The sequence below is a fragment of the Gadus chalcogrammus genome, chromosome 12 (assembly GCF_026213295.1).
Source record: "Gadus chalcogrammus isolate NIFS_2021 chromosome 12, NIFS_Gcha_1.0, whole genome shotgun sequence".
NCBI classification, from domain to species: Eukaryota; Metazoa; Chordata; class Actinopteri; order Gadiformes; family Gadidae; genus Gadus; species Gadus chalcogrammus.
In genome coordinates, this window is record NC_079423.1 from 8,703,415 (window position 1) to 8,721,325 (window position 17,911).

Sequence of the window (17,911 nt, forward strand, 5' to 3'; positions counted from 1 at the left end):
CAAGCAATGCCAATCAACTTTTTTTTATCCAAAATGCATGTGTTCTGTGTACTTTATAACATTTTAAGGGCAATTGAATGATCACAACAGAATAAGCGTAACTTATTTTTATTCATTTTCATCCAAACAAGGCCATTGAAAGCCCTGATAGGTCTGGTCATCATTCTGGAATTGCTGTCTGATGGTTGAAACCACACAAGAGGGTAGAGGCTTCCTTATACTCCTCCCTAAAACGCCATAAGCCCAGCGTATAGCTTGCCTGTACGCAGTGTACCGGTATTGCCTAGGGATAAGTAGGAAAGATTCTTACGTTTAAAACTCTGTAAGTTGGTTGGAAACGTCATTTTAAGCCTGTTTCTTATGCATGTTTATTGTGTATGCAACAAATCTCCTGTCACCTATAACTTGGTTCAAATGACTCAGTGTAAAAAGATTTGTAAAGTAAACATAAACCATGAACATACTCGTGCGTGCTGGCTTGAAGGGGACCATGATCCTGCCTGAAGTGGGTGTATGCTATTTTTTTAGCACAAACGGATTCAGGCAGCATGCCTCAAATCCAGGATGCTGCGTAAGGCACGTTACATCTGCTGGCCGCGGGGTGAGCTCCTCGACCAGCGACCAAAACGCGCTCACCTCCCTACAACACAAGCTCTCCACCACAGTTTCCATGGGACGACACCGCCCACACAGACACCTGCCAAACACAGCGACACAGACACGCTTACTGCTCTCTCCCGGTAAGCGGTACCCTGACAGTTTCAATGACATCAATCACGAGGAAAACGAGTTAGCACTATCAAAAATAATCACACTGAAGACATAACCAGCCTACTCGGCGTCGGCTACGTTTGCAAACAACATTTTCACCGGAGAAAGGTAAAAGCTTAGAATAAACACTAGGGGTTCACAGGTGGGACTGTCAAGCTATTATGCCTTCTATTTCTGGATCTTCTGACTAAGTTTAGGGTACTTATCTGAGCCAATGACATAATCACTGTCACTAGATATAAAGAAAACGTTGACTTTCATTCGATGCTATTCACTGAAAAAATAAGTTATTGTATGCACTGCTGTTCATAGACTACTAGCTCCAGCGCTCCTTGCTACGTTTCTAAATGGTAGCAACTCACCAGGACACTTCACCAACTCTCCACTCATTCTCCTCTGACCATGCATTTATTTGTCTTTGACGGCCATCGGCTCTCGGTATTTCCTCATTTCCCCTCATACGCCTAACCGGTTCGAAATTATATGGCTGTGGGCCATCATAAATGTTGAGAGTGGGTCTTGCTACCTCTTCCTCGTCCGCCATAATGCTAGTTCTAGTATGCGTCTACCCTACGTGACGTCATCGCCAAATTGCGTAAAAAATAACCGTTACTAACCAAAAACTACAAAAACTGGACTTTAACACCATTTTGGAGACATTTCTAACTTTATATACATATTTTGAGTGCTTTATGTACCCATTAATCAAAACTTCCGGTTAACCTGCACCATGGGCTTTAACCTTGGTTCAAACATTTAACATCACACGCACACGCAGTGTATTTCAGATAATTAATGAATTCAGATGTCACAATGATCGTTTACATGGATAAGGAGTCCTACTGAATCAATTACTGCCGTTTATATCTAACTAATGATTGTTTTTGTAAGAGTGTAACGTCGAGCCTCAGCAGCTTTCTCACTCCTTATGTGCTACTGTATAAAATCTGGTTTTGCGCCTGCACTAATTGCTTACGGCCATACCACCCTGAACACGCCCGATCTCGTCTGATCTCGGAAGCTAAGCAGGTTCGGGCCTGGTTAGTACTTGGATGGGAGACCGCCTGGGAATACCAGGTGCTGTAAGCTTTTTCTTATTCAACTCGAGCTCATTGACTCCGTGGCGTACCGTGACCTGATGTTTACTGCCAACCGCTTTGGAGGATTTAAGCAACATACAAAAACTGACAACGTCTCTCAAAACTATTTTTGTGAAACATGAGGATAGTATAGTGATACTGCCAGCAGGGAGCACCAGAGAGCTGAACCGACAGTTGTACATTTCTTAAACTTTCACCAACACAAACACGCACGCTCACTTCAGATCATGGGAGGACGTCAAAAAATCACCACCTATTCTCTGACACTTTAACCGTTAACCTTGGTTCAAACATTTAACATCACACGCACACACAGTGTATTTCAGATAATTAATGAATTCAGATGTCACAATGATCGTTTACATGGATAAGGAGTCCTACTGAATCAATTACTGCCGTTTATATCTAACTAATGATTGTTTTTGTAAAAGTGTAACGTCGAGCCTCAGCAGCTTTCTCACTCCTTATGTGCTACTGTATAAAACCTGGTTTTGCGCCTGCATTAATTGCTTACGGCCATACCACCCTGAACACACCTGATCTCGTCTGATCTCGGAAGCTAAGCAGGGTCGGGCCTGGTTAGTACTTGGAAGGGAGACCGCCTGGGAATACCAGGTGCTGTAAGCTTTTTCTTTTTCAACTCGAGCTCATTGCCTCCGTGGCCTACCGTGGCGTACCGGGACCTGATGTTTACTGCCAACCGCTTTGGAGGATTTAAGCAACATACAAAAACTGACAACGTCTCTCAAAACTATTTTTGTGAAACATGAGGACAGTATAGTGATACTGCCAGCAGGGAGCACCAGAGAGCTGAACCGACAGTTGTACATTTCTTAAACTTTCACCAACACAAACACGCACGCTCACTTCAGATCATGGGAGGACGTCAAAAAATCACCACCCATTCTCTGACACTTTAACCGTTAACCTTGGTTCAAACATTTAACATCACACGCACACGCAGTGTATTTCAGATAATTAATGAATTCAGATGTCACAATGATCGTTTACATGGATAAGGAGTCCTACTGAATCAATTACTGCCGTTTATATCTAACTAATGATTGTTTTTGTAAAAGTGTAACGTCGAGCCTCAGCAGCTTTCTCACTCCTTATGTGCTACTGTATAAAACCTGGTTTTGCGCCTGCACTAATTGCTTACGGCCATACCACCCTGAACACGCCCGATCTCGTCTGATCTCGGAAGCTAAGCAGGGTCGGGCCTGGTTAGTACTTGGGTGGGAGACCGCCTGGGAATACCAGGTGCTGTAAGCATTTTCTTTTTCAACTCGAGCTCATTGACTCCGTGGCCTACCGTGGCGTACCGTGACCTGATGTTTACTGCCAACCGCTTTGGAGGATTTAAGCAACATACAAAAACTGACAACGTCTCTCAAAACTATTTTTGTGAAACATGAGGACAGTATAGTGATACTGCCAGCAGGGAGCACCAGAGAGCTGAACCGACAGTTGTACAGTTCTTAAACTTTCACCAACACAAACACGCACGCTCACTTCAGATCATGGGAGGACGTCAAAAAATCACCACCCATTCTCTGACACTTTAACCGTTAACCTTGGTTCAAACATTTAACATCACACGCACACGCAGTGTGTTTCAGATAATTAATGAATTCAGATGTCACAATGATCGTTTACATGGATAAGGAGTCCTACTGAATCAATTACTGCCGTTTATATCTAACTAATGATTGTTTTTGTAAGAGTGTAACGTCGAGCCTCAGCAGCTTTCTCACTCCTTATGTGCTACTGTATAAAACCTGGTTTTGCGCCTGCACTAATCGCTTACGGCCATACCACCCTGAACACGCCCGATCTCGTCTGATCTCGGAAGCTAAGCAGGGTCGGGCCTGATTAGTACTTGGATGGGAGACCGCCTGGGAATACCAGGTGCTGTAAGCTTTTCCTTTTTCAACTCGAGCTCATTGCCTCCGTGGCCTACTGTGACCTACCGTGACCTGATGTTTACTGCCAACCGCTTTGGAGGATTTAAGCAACATACAAAGACTGACAACGTCTCTCAAAACTATTTTTGTGAAACATGAGGACAGTATAGTGATACTGCCAGCAGGGAGCACCAGAGAGCTGAAACGACAGTTGTACATTTCTTAAACTTTCACCAACACAAACACGCACGCTCACTTCAGATCATGGGAGGACGTCAAAAAATCACCACCCATTCTCTGACACTTTAACCGTTAACCTTGGTTCAAACAATTAACATCACACGCACACGCAGTGTATTTCAGATAATTAATGAATTCAGATGTCACAATGATCGTTTACATGGATAAGGAGTCCTACTGAATCAATTACTGCCGTTTATATCTAACTAATGATTTTTTTTCTAAAAGTGTAACGTCGAGCCTCAGCAGCTTTCTCACTCCTACTGTATAAAACCTGGTTTTGCGCCTGCACTAATTGCTTACGGCCATACCACCCTGAACAAGCCCGATCTCGTCTGATCTCGGCAGCTAAGCAGGGTCGGGCCTGGTTAGTACTTGGATGGGAGACCGCCTGGGAATACCAGGTGCTGTAAGCTTTTTCTTTTTCAACTCGAGCTCATTGACTCCGTGGCGTACCGTGACCTGATGTTTACTGCCAACCGCTTCGGAGGATTTAAGCAACATACAAAAACTGACAACGTCTCTCAAAACTATTTTTGTGAAACATGAGGACAGTATAGTGATACTGCCAGCAGGGAGCACCAGAGAGCTGAACCGACAGTTGTACATTTCTTAAACTTTCACCAACACAAACACGCACGCTCACTTCAGATCATGGGAGGACGTCAAAAAATCACCACCCATTCTCTGACACTTTAACCGTTAACCTTGGTTCAAACATTTAACATCACACGCACACGCAGTGTATTTCAGATAATTAATGAATTCAGATGTCACAATGATCGTTTACATGGATAAGGAGTCCTACTGAATCAATTACTGCCGTTTATATCTAACTAATGATTGTTTTTGTAAGAGTGTAACGTCGAGCCTCAGCAGCTTTCTCACTCCTTATGTGCTACTGTATAAAACCTGGTTTTGCGCCTGCACTAATTGCTTACGGCCATACCACCCTGAACACGCCCGATCTCGTCTGATCTCGGAAGCTAAGCAGGGTCGGGCCTGGTTAGTACTTGGGTGGGAGACCGCCTGGTAATACCAGGTGCTGTAAGCATTTTCTTTTTCAACTCGAGCTCATTGACTCCGTGGCCTACCGTGGCGTACCGTGACCTGATGTTTACTGCCAACCGCTTTGGAGGATTTAAGCAACATACAAAAACTGACAACGTCTCTCAAAACTATTTTTGTGAAACATGAGGACAGTATAGTGATACTGCCAGCAGGGAGCACCAGAGAGCTGAACCGACAGTTGTACAGTTCTTAAACTTTCACCAACACAAACACGCACGCTCACTTCAGATCATGGGAGGACGTCAAAAAATCACCACCCATTCTCTGACACTTTAAACCGTTAACCTTGGTTCAAACATTTAACATCACACGCACACGCAGTGTGTTTCAGATAATTAATGAATTCAGATGTCACAATGATCGTTTACATGGATAAGGAGTCCTACTGAATCAATTACTGCCGTTTATATCTAACTAATGATTGTTTTTGTAAGAGTGTAACGTCGAGCCTCAGCAGCTTTCTCACTCCTTATGTGCTACTGTATAAAACCTGGTTTTGCGCCTGCACTAATCGCTTACGGCCATACCACCCTGAACACGCCCGATCTCGTCTGATCTCGGAAGCTAAGCAGGGTCGGGCCTGATTAGTACTTGGATGGGAGACCGCCTGGGAATACCAGGTGCTGTAAGCTTTTCCTTTTTCAACTCGAGCTCATTGCCTCCGTGGCGTACCGTGACCTGATGTTTACTGCCAACCGCTTCGGAGGATTTAAGCAACATACAAAAACTGACAACGTCTCTCAAAACTATTTTTGTGAAACATGAGGACAGTATAGTGATACTGCCAGCAGGGAGCACCAGAGAGCTGAACCGACAGTTGTACATTTCTTAAACTTTCACCAACACAAACACGCACGCTCACTTCAGATCATGGGAGGACGTCAAAAAATCACCACCCATTCTCTGACACTTTAACCGTTAACCTTGGTTCAAACATTTAACATCACACGCACACGCAGTGTATTTCAGATAATTAATGAATTCAGATGTCACAATGATCGTTTACATGGATAAGGAGTCCTACTGAATCAATTACTGCCGTTTATATCTAACTAATGATTGTTTTTGTAAGAGTGTAACGTCGAGCCTCAGCAGCTTTCTCACTCCTTATGTGCTACTGTATAAAACCTGGTTTTGCGCCTGCACTAATTGCTTACGGCCATACCACCCTGAACACGCCCGATCTCGTCTGATCTCGGAAGCTAAGCAGGGTCGGGCCTGGTTAGTACTTGGGTGGGAGACCGCCTGGGAATACCAGGTGCTGTAAGCATTTTCTTTTTCAACTCGAGCTCATTGACTCCGTGGCCTACCGTGGCGTACCGTGACCTGATGTTTACTGCCAACCGCTTTGGAGGATTTAAGCAACATACAAAAACTGACAACGTCTCTCAAAACTATTTTTGTGAAACATGAGGACAGTATAGTGATACTGCCAGCAGGGAGCACCAGAGAGCTGAACCGACAGTTGTACAGTTCTTAAACTTTCACCAACACAAACACGCACGCTCACTTCAGATCATGGGAGGACGTCAAAAAATCACCACCCATTCTCTGACACTTTAACCGTTAACCTTGGTTCAAACATTTAACATCACACGCACACGCAGTGTGTTTCAGATAATTAATGAATTCAGATGTCACAATGATCGTTTACATGGATAAGGAGTCCTACTGAATCAATTACTGCCGTTTATATCTAACTAATGATTGTTTTTGTAAGAGTGTAACGTCGAGCCTCAGCAGCTTTCTCACTCCTTATGTGCTACTGTATAAAACCTGGTTTTGCGCCTGCACTAATCGCTTACGGCCATACCACCCTGAACACGCCCGATCTCGTCTGATCTCGGAAGCTAAGCAGGGTCGGGCCTGATTAGTACTTGGATGGGAGACCGCCTGGGAATACCAGGTGCTGTAAGCTTTTCCTTTTTCAACTCGAGCTCATTGCCTCCGTGGCCTACTGTGACCTACCGTGACCTGATGTTTACTGCCAACCGCTTTGGAGGATTTAAGCAACATACAAAGACTGACAACGTCTCTCAAAACTATTTTTGTGAAACATGAGGACAGTATAGTGATACTGCCAGCAGGGAGCACCAGAGAGCTGAAACGACAGTTGTACATTTCTTAAACTTTCACCAACACAAACACGCACGCTCACTTCAGATCATGGGAGGACGTCAAAAAATCACCACCCATTCTCTGACACTTTAACCGTTAACCTTGGTTCAAACAATTAACATCACACGCACACGCAGTGTATTTCAGATAATTAATGAATTCAGATGTCACAATGATCGTTTACATGGATAAGGAGTCCTACTGAATCAATTACTGCCGTTTATATCTAACTAATGATTTTTTTTCTAAAAGTGTAACGTCGAGCCTCAGCAGCTTTCTCACTCCTACTGTATAAAACCTGGTTTTGCGCCTGCACTAATTGCTTACGGCCATACCACCCTGAACAAGCCCGATCTCGTCTGATCTCGGCAGCTAAGCAGGGTCGGGCCTGGTTAGTACTTGGATGGGAGACCGCCTGGGAATACCAGGTGCTGTAAGCTTTTTCTTTTTCAACTCGAGCTCATTGACTCCGTGGCGTACCGTGACCTGATGTTTACTGCCAACCGCTTCGGAGGATTTAAGCAACATACAAAAACTGACAACGTCTCTCAAAACTATTTTTGTGAAACATGAGGACAGTATAGTGATACTGCCAGCAGGGAGCACCAGAGAGCTGAACCGACAGTTGTACATTTCTTAAACTTTCACCAACACAAACACGCACGCTCACTTCAGATCATGGGAGGACGTCAAAAAATCACCACCCATTCTCTGACACTTTAACCGTTAACCTTGGTTCAAACATTTAACATCACACGCACACGCAGTGTATTTCAGATAATTAATGAATTCAGATGTCACAATGATCGTTTACATGGATAAGGAGTCCTACTGAATCAATTACTGCCGTTTATATCTAACTAATGATTGTTTTTGTAAGAGTGTAACGTCGAGCCTCAGCAGCTTTCTCACTCCTTATGTGCTACTGTATAAAACCTGGTTTTGCGCCTGCACTAATTGCTTACGGCCATACCACCCTGAACACGCCCGATCTCGTCTGATCTGGGAAGCTAAGCAGGTTCGGGCCTGGTTAGTACTTGGATGGGAGACCGCCTGGGAATACCAGGTGCTGTAAGCTTTTTCTTTTTCAACTCGAGCTCATTGACTCCGTGGCGTACCGTGACCTGATGTTTACTGCCAACCGCTTTGGAGGATTTAAGCAACATACAAAAACTGACAACGTCTCTCAAAACTATTTTTGTGAAACATGAGGATAGTATAGTGATACTGCCAGCAGGGAGCACCAGAGAGCTGAACCGACAGTTGTACATTTCTTAAACTTTCACCAACACAAACACGCACGCTCACTTCAGATCATGGGAGGACGTCAAAAAATCACCACCTATTCTCTGACACTTTAACCGTTAACCTTGGTTCAAACATTTAACATCACACGCACACACAGTGTATTTCAGATAATTAATGAATTCAGATGTCACAATGATCGTTTACATGGATAAGGAGTCCTACTGAATCAATTACTGCCGTTTATATCTAACTAATGATTGTTTTTGTAAAAGTGTAACGTCGAGCCTCAGCAGCTTTCTCACTCCTTATGTGCTACTGTATAAAACCTGGTTTTGCGCCTGCACTAATTGCTTATGGCCATACAACCCTGAACACGCCCGATCTCGTCTGATCTCGGAAGTTAAGCAGGGTAGGTCCTGGTTAGTACTTGGATGGGAGACCGCCTGGGAATACCAGGTGCTGTAAGCTTTTTCTTTTTCAACTCGAGCTCATTGACTCCTTGGCCTACCGTGTCGTACCGTGACCTGATGTTTACTGCCAACCGCTTTGGAGGATTTAAGCAACATACCAAAAACTGACAACGTCTCTCAAAACTATTTTTGTGAAACATGAGGACAGTATAGTGATACTGCCAGCAGGGAGCACCAGAGAGCTGAACCGACAGTTGTACATTTCTTAAACTTTCACCAACGCAAACACGCACGCTCACTTCAGATCATGGGAGGACATCAAAAAATCACCACCCATTCTCTGACACTTTAACCGTTAACCTTGGTTCAAACATTTAACATCACACGCACACGCAATGTATTTCAGATAATTAATGAATTCAGATGTCACAATGATCGTTTACATGGATAAGGAGTCCTACTGAATCAATTACTGCCGTTTATATCTAACTAATGATTGTTTTTGTAAAAGTGTAACGTCAAGCCTCAGCAGCTTTCTCACTCCTTATGTGCTACTGTATAAAACCTGGTTTTGCGCCTGCACTAATTGCTTACGGCCATACCACCCTGAACACGCCCGATCTCGTCTGATCTCGGAAGCTAAGCAGGGTCGGGCCTGGTTAGTACTTGGGTGGGAGACCGCCTGGGAATAACAGGTGCTGTAAGCATTTTCTTTTTCAACTCGAGCTCATTGACTCCGTGGCCTACCGTGGCGTACCGTGACCTGATGTTTACTGCCAACCGCTTTGGAGGATTTAAGCAACATACAAAAACTGACAACGTCTCTCAAAACTATTTTTGTGAAACATGAGGACAGTATAGTGATACTGCCAGCAGGGAGCACCAGAGAGCTGAACCGACAGTTGTACAGTTCTTAAACTTTCACCAACACAAACACGCACGCTCACTTCAGATCATGGGAGGACGTCAAAAAATCACCACCCATTCTCTGACACTTTAACCGTTAACCTTGGTTCAAACATTTAACATCACACGCACACGCAGTGTGTTTCAGATAATTAATGAATTCAGATGTCACAATGATCGTTTACATGGATAAGGAGTCCTACTGAATCAATTACTGCCGTTTATATCTAACTAATGATTGTTTTTGTAAGAGTGTAACGTCGAGCCTCAGCAGCTTTCTCACTCCTTATGTGCTACTGTATAAAACCTGGTTTTGCGCCTGCAATAATCGCTTACGGCCATACCACCCTGAACACGCCCGATCTCGTCTGATCTCGGAAGCTAAGCAGGGTCGGGCCTGATTAGTACTTGGATGGGAGACCGCCTGGGAATACCAGGTGCTGTAAGCTTTTCCTTTTTCAACTCGAGCTCATTGCCTCCGTGGCCTACTGTGACCTACCGTGACCTGATGTTTACTGCCAACCGCTTTGGAGGATTTAAGCAACATACAAAGACTGACAACGTCTCTCAAAACTATTTTTGTGAAACATGAGGACAGTATAGTGATACTGCCAGCAGGGAGCACCAGAGAGCTGAAACGACAGTTGTACATTTCTTAAACTTTCACCAACACAAACACGCACGCTCACTTCAGATCATGGGAGGACGTCAAAAAATCACCACCCATTCTCTGACACTTTAACCGTTAACCTTGGTTCAAACAATTAACATCACACGCACACGCAGTGTATTTCAGATAATTAATGAATTCAGATGTCACAATGATCGTTTACATGGATAAGGAGTCCTACTGAATCAATTACTGCCGTTTATATCTAACTAATGATTTTTTTTCTAAAAGTGTAACGTCGAGCCTCAGCAGCTTTCTCACTCCTACTGTATAAAACCTGGTTTTGCGCCTGCACTATTTGCTTACGGCCATACCACCCTGAACAAGCCCGATCTCGTCTGATCTCGGCAGCTAAGCAGGGTCGGGCCTGGTTAGTACTTGGATGGGAGACCGCCTGGGAATACCAGGTGCTGTAAGCTTTTTCTTTTTCAACTCGAGCTCATTGACTCCGTGGCGTACCGTGACCTGATGTTTACTGCCAACCGCTTTGGAGGATTTAAGCAACATACAAAAACTGACAACGTCTCTCAAAACTATTTTTGTGAAACATGAGGACAGTATAGTGATACTGCCAGCAGGGAGCACCAGAGAGCTGAACCGACAGTTGTACATTTCTTAAACTTTCACCAACACAAACACGCACGCTCACTTCAGATCATGGGAGGACGTCAAAAAATCACCACCCATTCTCTGACACTTTAACCGTTAACCTTGGTTCAAACATTTAACATCACACGCACACGCAGTGTATTTCAGATAATTAATGAATTCAGATGTCACAATGATCGTTTACATGGATAAGGAGTCCTACTGAATCAATTACTGCCGTTTATATCTAACTAATGATTGTTTTTGTAAGAGTGTAACGTCGAGCCTCAGCAGCTTTCTCACTCCTTATGTGCTACTGTATGAAACCTGGTTTTGCGCCTGTACTAATTGCTTACGGCCAAACCACCCTGAACACGCCCGATCTCGTCTGGGCCCCGTTTCCCGATAACGATGGATCCACGCTCGTACGATCATTCTCACGATGGATCTTGCGATCCATCGTCTATTTCTTTGGAGCGTTTCCCGAAACTCCTCTTAACGTGAACGCGCATTCGCTGCACTCACGACGTCGTAGGATTGTAACTGTCTACTGACACGGTGCTGAAATGGGCTCCGTAGGAGGGGGAGACGCAGGAATGTCGCAGGAAAATTGTGTTAAAAAGGGTTAAAATATATCCCCATCAAGGACAACAGCAGAGTAGCCTACGAAAAAAATAGACTGCAATTATATGAATGCTAAAGACATTAAAACACAATTGATTAGGCTTAAACCGACATATATCAGTCCTAATCTTGAATGCACTGTGCGTTTCACGGCATTTTCCCCCCTTAAATTATTCCTCTTCACACCTGTGAATAACCCGGGAGACGTCCATGATGAGGAATGCAACGAAGCCCACCGTCTGGCCCGGTGCATCGTTGAGCGCACGATCGGGATCGCTTTAGATGCAAGTCAGTCACAAGTCAGGCGAGGGCTCCAGTTTTCTCCGGCCAAGTCATGCGCCGTGATATGTGTGACGGCTATGTTGCACAACATTGCAGCTAAGGCTGGGGTGGCATTGCTTGAACCGGAGGACGTTGAGGACGATGACGATGAGGAAGATCGGTGTGAGGACGGCCTCCCTCATAACTACGCGGCTGGTTTCATGCGCGTCGGATAGTGATTGAGACTTTTTTTAACCCCCTCCACCCTCCCTCATGTCACTAAACATTCCCGTCAACGTGACCAATCCCCACCATATCCCAGCCTTTTGCCTGCTCCGTTGCTTGTTTTTTATAAAAAAATGTATTTCTTTATTTTCTTATTTTTTTAATTTCTTTAATTTCGTTATTTTTTATTTTTTTTAATTTGTTTAATTTTAATTTATTTGTTACATTATTTTATGCTACGTTTTATGAGTAGCCTATGTCAGTCTGCACAAATCCCCCCACTTTCTCTCACACATTTTGAGTGCCCTGCCTGCGCAAACATTTTCTGGACTGTCCCGTTTTATTTTGGCCATTTGAACATCTTTATTAATAAATTAATTAATAATCTTTATTAATTACCAAACTAAGAACATAAAGGCGCAATGCGTTTTAATAAAACGCATCCAATAGACGGAATGTCCGATGGTGTCGCCACTGAGGCTATAGCTGACGATGCTCTTAGCGTCCTACGAGTACCTACGAGCACCCCTGGAGTACTCGTTAGCTACGAGCGTTTTCAAGACGTTCGTTCCCCACGATGCTTTCGGGAAACGCGGTGAAAACTCTACGATGCCCTTTCGACGCACTTCACGATCCACTTAGGCTAACGACGCTTTCGGGAAACGGGGCCCTGATCTTGGAAGCTAAGCAGGGTCGGGCCTGGTTAGTACTTGGATGGGAGACCGCCTGGGAATACCAGGTGCTGTAAGCTTTTTCTTTTTCAACTCGAGCTCATTGACTCCGTGGCCTACCGTGGCGTACCGTGACCTGATGTTTACTGCCAACCGCTTTGGAGGATTTAAGCAACATACAAAAACTGACAACGTCTCTCAAAACTATTTTTGTGAAACATGAGGACAGTATAGTGATACTGCCAGCAGGGAGCACCAGAGAGCTGAACCGACAGTTGTACATTTCTTAAACTTTCACCAACACAAACACGCACGCTCACTTCAGATCATGGGAGGACGTCAAAAAATCACCACCCATTCTCTGACACTTTAACCGTTAACCTTGGTTCAAACATTTAACATCACACGCACACGCAGTGTATTTCAGATAATTAATGAATTCAGATGTCACAATGATCGTTTACATGGATAAGGAGTCCTACTGAATCAATTACTGCCGTTTATATCTAACTAATGATTGTTTTTGTAAGAGTGTAACGTCGAGCCTCAGCAGCTTTCTCACTCCTTATGTGCTACTGTATAAAACCTGGTTTTGCGCCTGTACTAATTGCTTACGGCCATACCACCCTGAACACGCCCGATCTCGTCTGATCTCGGAAGCTAAGCAGGGTCGGGCCTGGTTAGTACTTGGATGGGAGACCGCCTGGGAATAGCAGGTGCTGTAAGCTTATTCTTTTTCAACTCGAGCTCATTGCCTCCGTGGCCTACCGTGGCGTACCGTGACCTGATGTTTACTGCCAACCGCTTTGGAGGATTTAAGCAACATACAAAAATTGACAACGTCTCTCAAAACTATTTTTGTGAAACATGAGGACAGTATAGTGATACTGCCAGCAGGGAGCACCAGAGAGCTGAACCGACAGTTGTACATTTCTTAAACTTTCACCAACACAAACACGCACGCTCACTTCAGATCATGGGAGGACGTCAAAAAATCACCACCCATTCTCTTACACTTTAACTGTTAACCTTGGTTCAAACATTTAACATCACACGCACACGCAGTGTATTTCAGATAATTAATGAATTCAGATGTCACAATGATCGTTTACATGGATAAGGAGTCCTACTGAATCAATTACTGCCGTTTATATCTAACTAATGATTGTTTTTGTAAAAGTGTAACGTCGAGCCTCAGCAGCTTTCTCACTCCTTATGTGCTACTGTATAAAACCTGGTTTTGCGCCTGCACTAAATGCTTACGGCCATACCACCCTGAACACGCCCATTGAGGAAGTGATACGCCCATTGAGGAAGTGTTTGGTGTGCTTGAGTGGTGAGAGGAGGACGGTGTTGGAGCGAGGATTCTTTTGGTGGTAAATCAAGTATTTATAGATATTTTTTTGGTTAGTTTTGCGTCTAGTCGTTTATTCCCCCGACAGCTTGCTGTTTGGGGGAGTATTAGTATACTTTAGTTCGGTTTTTTTTTGATGTCTCACGCGGTTTCGAAAACTCGAATGGAAGACGGCATGGAACGGAACACGGCTCCTGCTGCGGTGACGGATGGTGGTTGTGTGGCGAAGAGGACATCGGAGGACGTACTAGGCGGGAGACCGGTGACTGCGGAGAGAGCAACAAGAGAGAAGGAGGACAAGGTTGCGGATGGTGGCCCGAGCTACTGCAGGGAGTTGTCTGTGGCTGTGGAGCTTGTGGGAGAGGAGAAAATCCCGATGATGGAGATGCTAAGGGCGATGCAGAGTGTATGTGGATTGGTCTTGGGATGTCGCTACCTCTCATTGAACCAATATGAAGTAACGATGAATCACCCCAACGGGAAGAGGCGATTGTTGGATGGTTTTAGGATAAGGGGGACCAGCGTCGTCGCAAAAGACTTGACTGCAGATGAGATGGTGGTGTCCTTTATGAGTCTACCAGTGTACATTACGGATGAGGAGATTCTGAAGAAGCTTGCGGACTGGGGTGTGGAGGCAGTTTCGCCGATTGCAAGGAGGAAGTGGCCTGGGATGACCATATGTGAGGGTACACGGTTTGTTAAGGTGAAGTTTAACAAGGAAGTACGGTCCTTGCCTTGGTCCACACGTTTTGACACTGAAAAGGGTGCTGAATATTTCCGAGTCATCCATGACAGACAATTAAAGGTGTGTAGATTGTGCATCCAGCCTGGACATATAGTGAGGGACTGTCCTGACTTCCTCTGTCGGAAGTGCGGGAAGCAGGGACACTATGCAAGGGAGTGTGTGGCTGTGATTAAATGCAGAGAGTGTGGTAATAGAAAGGGAAATTGTGTGTGTAAGGAGGAGCAGGTGGGAGGGGGTGCCCTCTCAGTTGACCCAGACTCAAGGGCTGTATCGTTGGAGAGTGAGGAAAGTGGAGGGGAAGAGAGTGCGGAAGAGGAGATGGAGCACGGGGAGCTGTCTGACGGGGAGACAGTCTTGGACAGTCAGCTACAGGTTGTGCTGAAGGACCCGGGTGTGGGGGGCATGGGGTTGCCCGGGGGGCAAAGCTCTCAAGGAGAGCTTTCCTCTCTACCGGCATCTGGGCACCCTACACCAGCGGAGGGCGTAGCCAAGGTGCCGCGGGGGTCTGGACAGTTGGGGAACGAGGCGGGACATGGCACGGGGGCTAGCCTAGAAGTGGATTTGGTTGTGTCAATGGCCCCGGCATCAGGGGGAGATGGGGGCACAGGGTTGGGGGGGGGCAGGAGCTCTCAAGCGGGGCTCCTCTCTTTACAGGCGCCCGGGTGGCCTACAGTAGAGGAAGATGCAGCCTGGGGGTCTTGTGCTGTGACTATTGAGGCTACAGCCGACGCGTCTCATTGGCGTGGTATGGCGCCTATAATTTCCCCCCCCACACTGGCTGATGGAAGGGAGAGGGAGAATAAGTCTGGGAATGAGGCGTTGGGTGTTTGTAGGGAGAGGGCGCCCAGGGTCAGACACAGGAGAGGGGTTGATTCCGATGAGGAACAGAGGAACTTGAAAAAGAAAGGGGTACGTAAAAAAAAAAAAAAGATTTTAACAGTAATACCCACTCTGTGTCTTTTGATTTCAATGGTCACACTCACATCAATTAATATCAACGGTCTTAACAATATGGCGAAGTTTGATGAGGTGTTAATCAATTTTAAATCCGATATTTTAGTGCTGCAGGAAACAAACTGGACACAGGCTAAAATGCCAGAAATCAAGGAGAAATGGAGGGGACTGTTATTCGTCAATTGTGGGACGGCAAGATCGTGTGGTGTGGCAATACTTGTAAAGGAGGATGTGGTTGGGAATGTGAAGGAGGTTCTGAATGATGGGAAGGGGAGGATTTTCACAAGTATTTTGTTAGGAACAGCACTTTAGTCATGGTAACGGAATCAGGGACGTTACGATTTAGTGTGTAGTGTGGGCATTGTTTTTCCTGCTTGTTAAGACCTGGCAGACCACTCCGACGCAAATGTTTGTTGTGTATGATTAGGGTTAACCTCTCTATATGATTGTTGCGTACATTTGTGATTATCAACTGTCTGTATGTCTTCTGTGTGTCATACTGTGTTTGGTTATGACCGTAAAAGATTGTAAATTACTGTAAATACGGAATTTAAAAAAAAAAAAAAAAAAAAAAAAAAAAACACGCCCGATCTCGTCTGATCTCGGAAGCTAAGCAGGGTCGGGCCTGGTTAGTACTTGGATGGGAGACCGCCTGGGAATACCAGGTGCTGTAAGCTTTTTCTTTTTCAACTCGAGCTCATTGCCTCCGTGGCCTACCGTGGCGTACCGTGACCTGATGTTTACTGCCAACCGCTTTGGAGGATTTAAGCAACATACAAAACTGACAACGTCTCTCAAAACTATTTTTGTGAAACATGAGGACAGTATAGTGATACTGCCAGCAGGGAGCACCAGAGAGCTGAAACGACAGTTGTATATTTCTTAAACTTTCACCAACACAAACACGCACGCTCACTTCAGATCATGGGAGGACGTCAAAAAATCACCACCCATTCTCTGACACTTTAACCGTTAACCTTGGTTCAAACATTTAACATCACACGCACACGCAGTGTATTTCAGATAATTAATGAATTCAGATGTCACAATGATCGTTTACATGGATAAGGAGTCCTACTGAATCAATTACTGCCGTTTATATCTAACTAATGATTGTTTTTGTAAGAGTGTAACGTCGAGCCTCAGCAGCTTTCTCACTCCTTATGTGCTACTGTATAAAACCTGGTTTTGCGCCTGCACTAATTGCTTACGGCCATACCACCCTGAACACGCCCGATCTCGTCTGATCTCGGAAGCTAAGCAGGGTCGGGCCTGGTTAGTACTTGGATGGGAGACCGCCTGGGAATACCAGGTGCTGTAAGCTTTTTCTTTTTCAACTCGAGCTCATTGCCTCCGTGGCCTACCGTGGCGTACCGTGACCTGATGTTTACTGCCAACCGCTTTGGAGGATTTAAGCAACATACAAAAACTGACAACGTCTCTCAAAACTAGTTTTGTGAAACATGAGGACAGTATAGTGATACTGCCAGCAGGGAGCACCAGAGAGCTGAACCGACAGTTGTACATTTCTTAAACTTTCACCAACACAAACACGCACGCTCACTTCAGATCATGGGAGGACGTCAAAAAATCACCACCCATTCTCTGACACTTTAACCGTTAACCTTGGTTCAAACATTTAACATCACACGCACACGCAGTGTATTTCAGATAATTAATGAATTCAGATGTCACAATGATCGTTTACATGGATAAGGAGTCCTACTGAATCAATTACTGCCGTTTATATCTAACTAATGATTGTTTTTGTAAAAGTGTAACGTCGAGCCTCAGCAGCTTTCTCACTCCTTATGTGCTACTGTATAAAACCTGGTTTTGCCGCCTGCACTAATTGCTTACGGCCATACCACCCTGAACACGCCCATTGAGGAAGTGATACGCCCATTGAGGAAGTGTTTGGTGTGCTTGAGTGGTGAGAGGAGGACGGTGTTGGAGCGAGGATTCTTTTGGTGGTAAATCAAGTATTTATAGATATTTTTTTGGTTAGTTTTGCGTCTAGTCGTTTATTCCCCCGACAGCTTGCTGTT

At 44.9% G+C, this 17,911-nt stretch overlaps 17 non-coding genes across 17 annotated transcripts; all 17 read left to right on the forward strand.

Moving 5' to 3' along the window:
• Positions 1 to 1,741: 1,741 nt before the first annotated feature.
• On the forward strand, positions 1,742 to 1,860 carry LOC130400594 (5S ribosomal RNA). The gene has a single exon (XR_008903072.1). It is a non-coding gene; the product is annotated as a 5S ribosomal RNA (ribosomal RNA).
• A 519-nt stretch (positions 1,861 to 2,379) lies between these two features.
• On the forward strand, positions 2,380 to 2,498 carry LOC130400317 (5S ribosomal RNA). The gene has a single exon (XR_008902794.1). It is a non-coding gene; the product is annotated as a 5S ribosomal RNA (ribosomal RNA).
• A 529-nt stretch (positions 2,499 to 3,027) lies between these two features.
• LOC130399709 (5S ribosomal RNA) lies at positions 3,028 to 3,146 on the forward strand. Its single transcript, XR_008902211.1, has one exon. It is a non-coding gene; the product is annotated as a 5S ribosomal RNA (ribosomal RNA).
• Positions 3,147 to 3,675: 529 nt separating this feature from the next.
• Positions 3,676 to 3,794, forward strand: LOC130399637 (5S ribosomal RNA). Its single transcript, XR_008902141.1, has one exon. It is a non-coding gene; the product is annotated as a 5S ribosomal RNA (ribosomal RNA).
• Positions 3,795 to 4,315: 521 nt separating this feature from the next.
• Positions 4,316 to 4,434, forward strand: LOC130400952 (5S ribosomal RNA). The gene has a single exon (XR_008903419.1). It is a non-coding gene; the product is annotated as a 5S ribosomal RNA (ribosomal RNA).
• Positions 4,435 to 4,953: 519 nt separating this feature from the next.
• LOC130401289 (5S ribosomal RNA) lies at positions 4,954 to 5,072 on the forward strand. The gene has a single exon (XR_008903752.1). It is a non-coding gene; the product is annotated as a 5S ribosomal RNA (ribosomal RNA).
• Positions 5,073 to 5,602: 530 nt separating this feature from the next.
• On the forward strand, positions 5,603 to 5,721 carry LOC130399638 (5S ribosomal RNA). Its single transcript, XR_008902142.1, has one exon. It is a non-coding gene; the product is annotated as a 5S ribosomal RNA (ribosomal RNA).
• A 519-nt stretch (positions 5,722 to 6,240) lies between these two features.
• Positions 6,241 to 6,359, forward strand: LOC130399710 (5S ribosomal RNA). The gene has a single exon (XR_008902212.1). It is a non-coding gene; the product is annotated as a 5S ribosomal RNA (ribosomal RNA).
• A 529-nt stretch (positions 6,360 to 6,888) lies between these two features.
• LOC130399640 (5S ribosomal RNA) lies at positions 6,889 to 7,007 on the forward strand. Its single transcript, XR_008902143.1, has one exon. It is a non-coding gene; the product is annotated as a 5S ribosomal RNA (ribosomal RNA).
• Positions 7,008 to 7,528: 521 nt separating this feature from the next.
• On the forward strand, positions 7,529 to 7,647 carry LOC130400953 (5S ribosomal RNA). The gene has a single exon (XR_008903420.1). It is a non-coding gene; the product is annotated as a 5S ribosomal RNA (ribosomal RNA).
• Positions 7,648 to 8,166: 519 nt separating this feature from the next.
• On the forward strand, positions 8,167 to 8,285 carry LOC130395184 (5S ribosomal RNA). Its single transcript, XR_008898269.1, has one exon. It is a non-coding gene; the product is annotated as a 5S ribosomal RNA (ribosomal RNA).
• A 519-nt stretch (positions 8,286 to 8,804) lies between these two features.
• Positions 8,805 to 8,923, forward strand: LOC130394524 (5S ribosomal RNA). The gene has a single exon (XR_008897674.1). It is a non-coding gene; the product is annotated as a 5S ribosomal RNA (ribosomal RNA).
• Positions 8,924 to 9,453: 530 nt separating this feature from the next.
• On the forward strand, positions 9,454 to 9,572 carry LOC130400392 (5S ribosomal RNA). The gene has a single exon (XR_008902869.1). It is a non-coding gene; the product is annotated as a 5S ribosomal RNA (ribosomal RNA).
• Positions 9,573 to 10,101: 529 nt separating this feature from the next.
• On the forward strand, positions 10,102 to 10,220 carry LOC130399641 (5S ribosomal RNA). Its single transcript, XR_008902144.1, has one exon. It is a non-coding gene; the product is annotated as a 5S ribosomal RNA (ribosomal RNA).
• A 521-nt stretch (positions 10,221 to 10,741) lies between these two features.
• On the forward strand, positions 10,742 to 10,860 carry LOC130400955 (5S ribosomal RNA). The gene has a single exon (XR_008903421.1). It is a non-coding gene; the product is annotated as a 5S ribosomal RNA (ribosomal RNA).
• Positions 10,861 to 13,419: 2,559 nt separating this feature from the next.
• LOC130400241 (5S ribosomal RNA) lies at positions 13,420 to 13,538 on the forward strand. Its single transcript, XR_008902717.1, has one exon. It is a non-coding gene; the product is annotated as a 5S ribosomal RNA (ribosomal RNA).
• A 3,530-nt stretch (positions 13,539 to 17,068) lies between these two features.
• Positions 17,069 to 17,187, forward strand: LOC130397468 (5S ribosomal RNA). The gene has a single exon (XR_008900060.1). It is a non-coding gene; the product is annotated as a 5S ribosomal RNA (ribosomal RNA).
• The last annotated feature ends 724 nt before the right edge of the window (positions 17,188 to 17,911 follow it).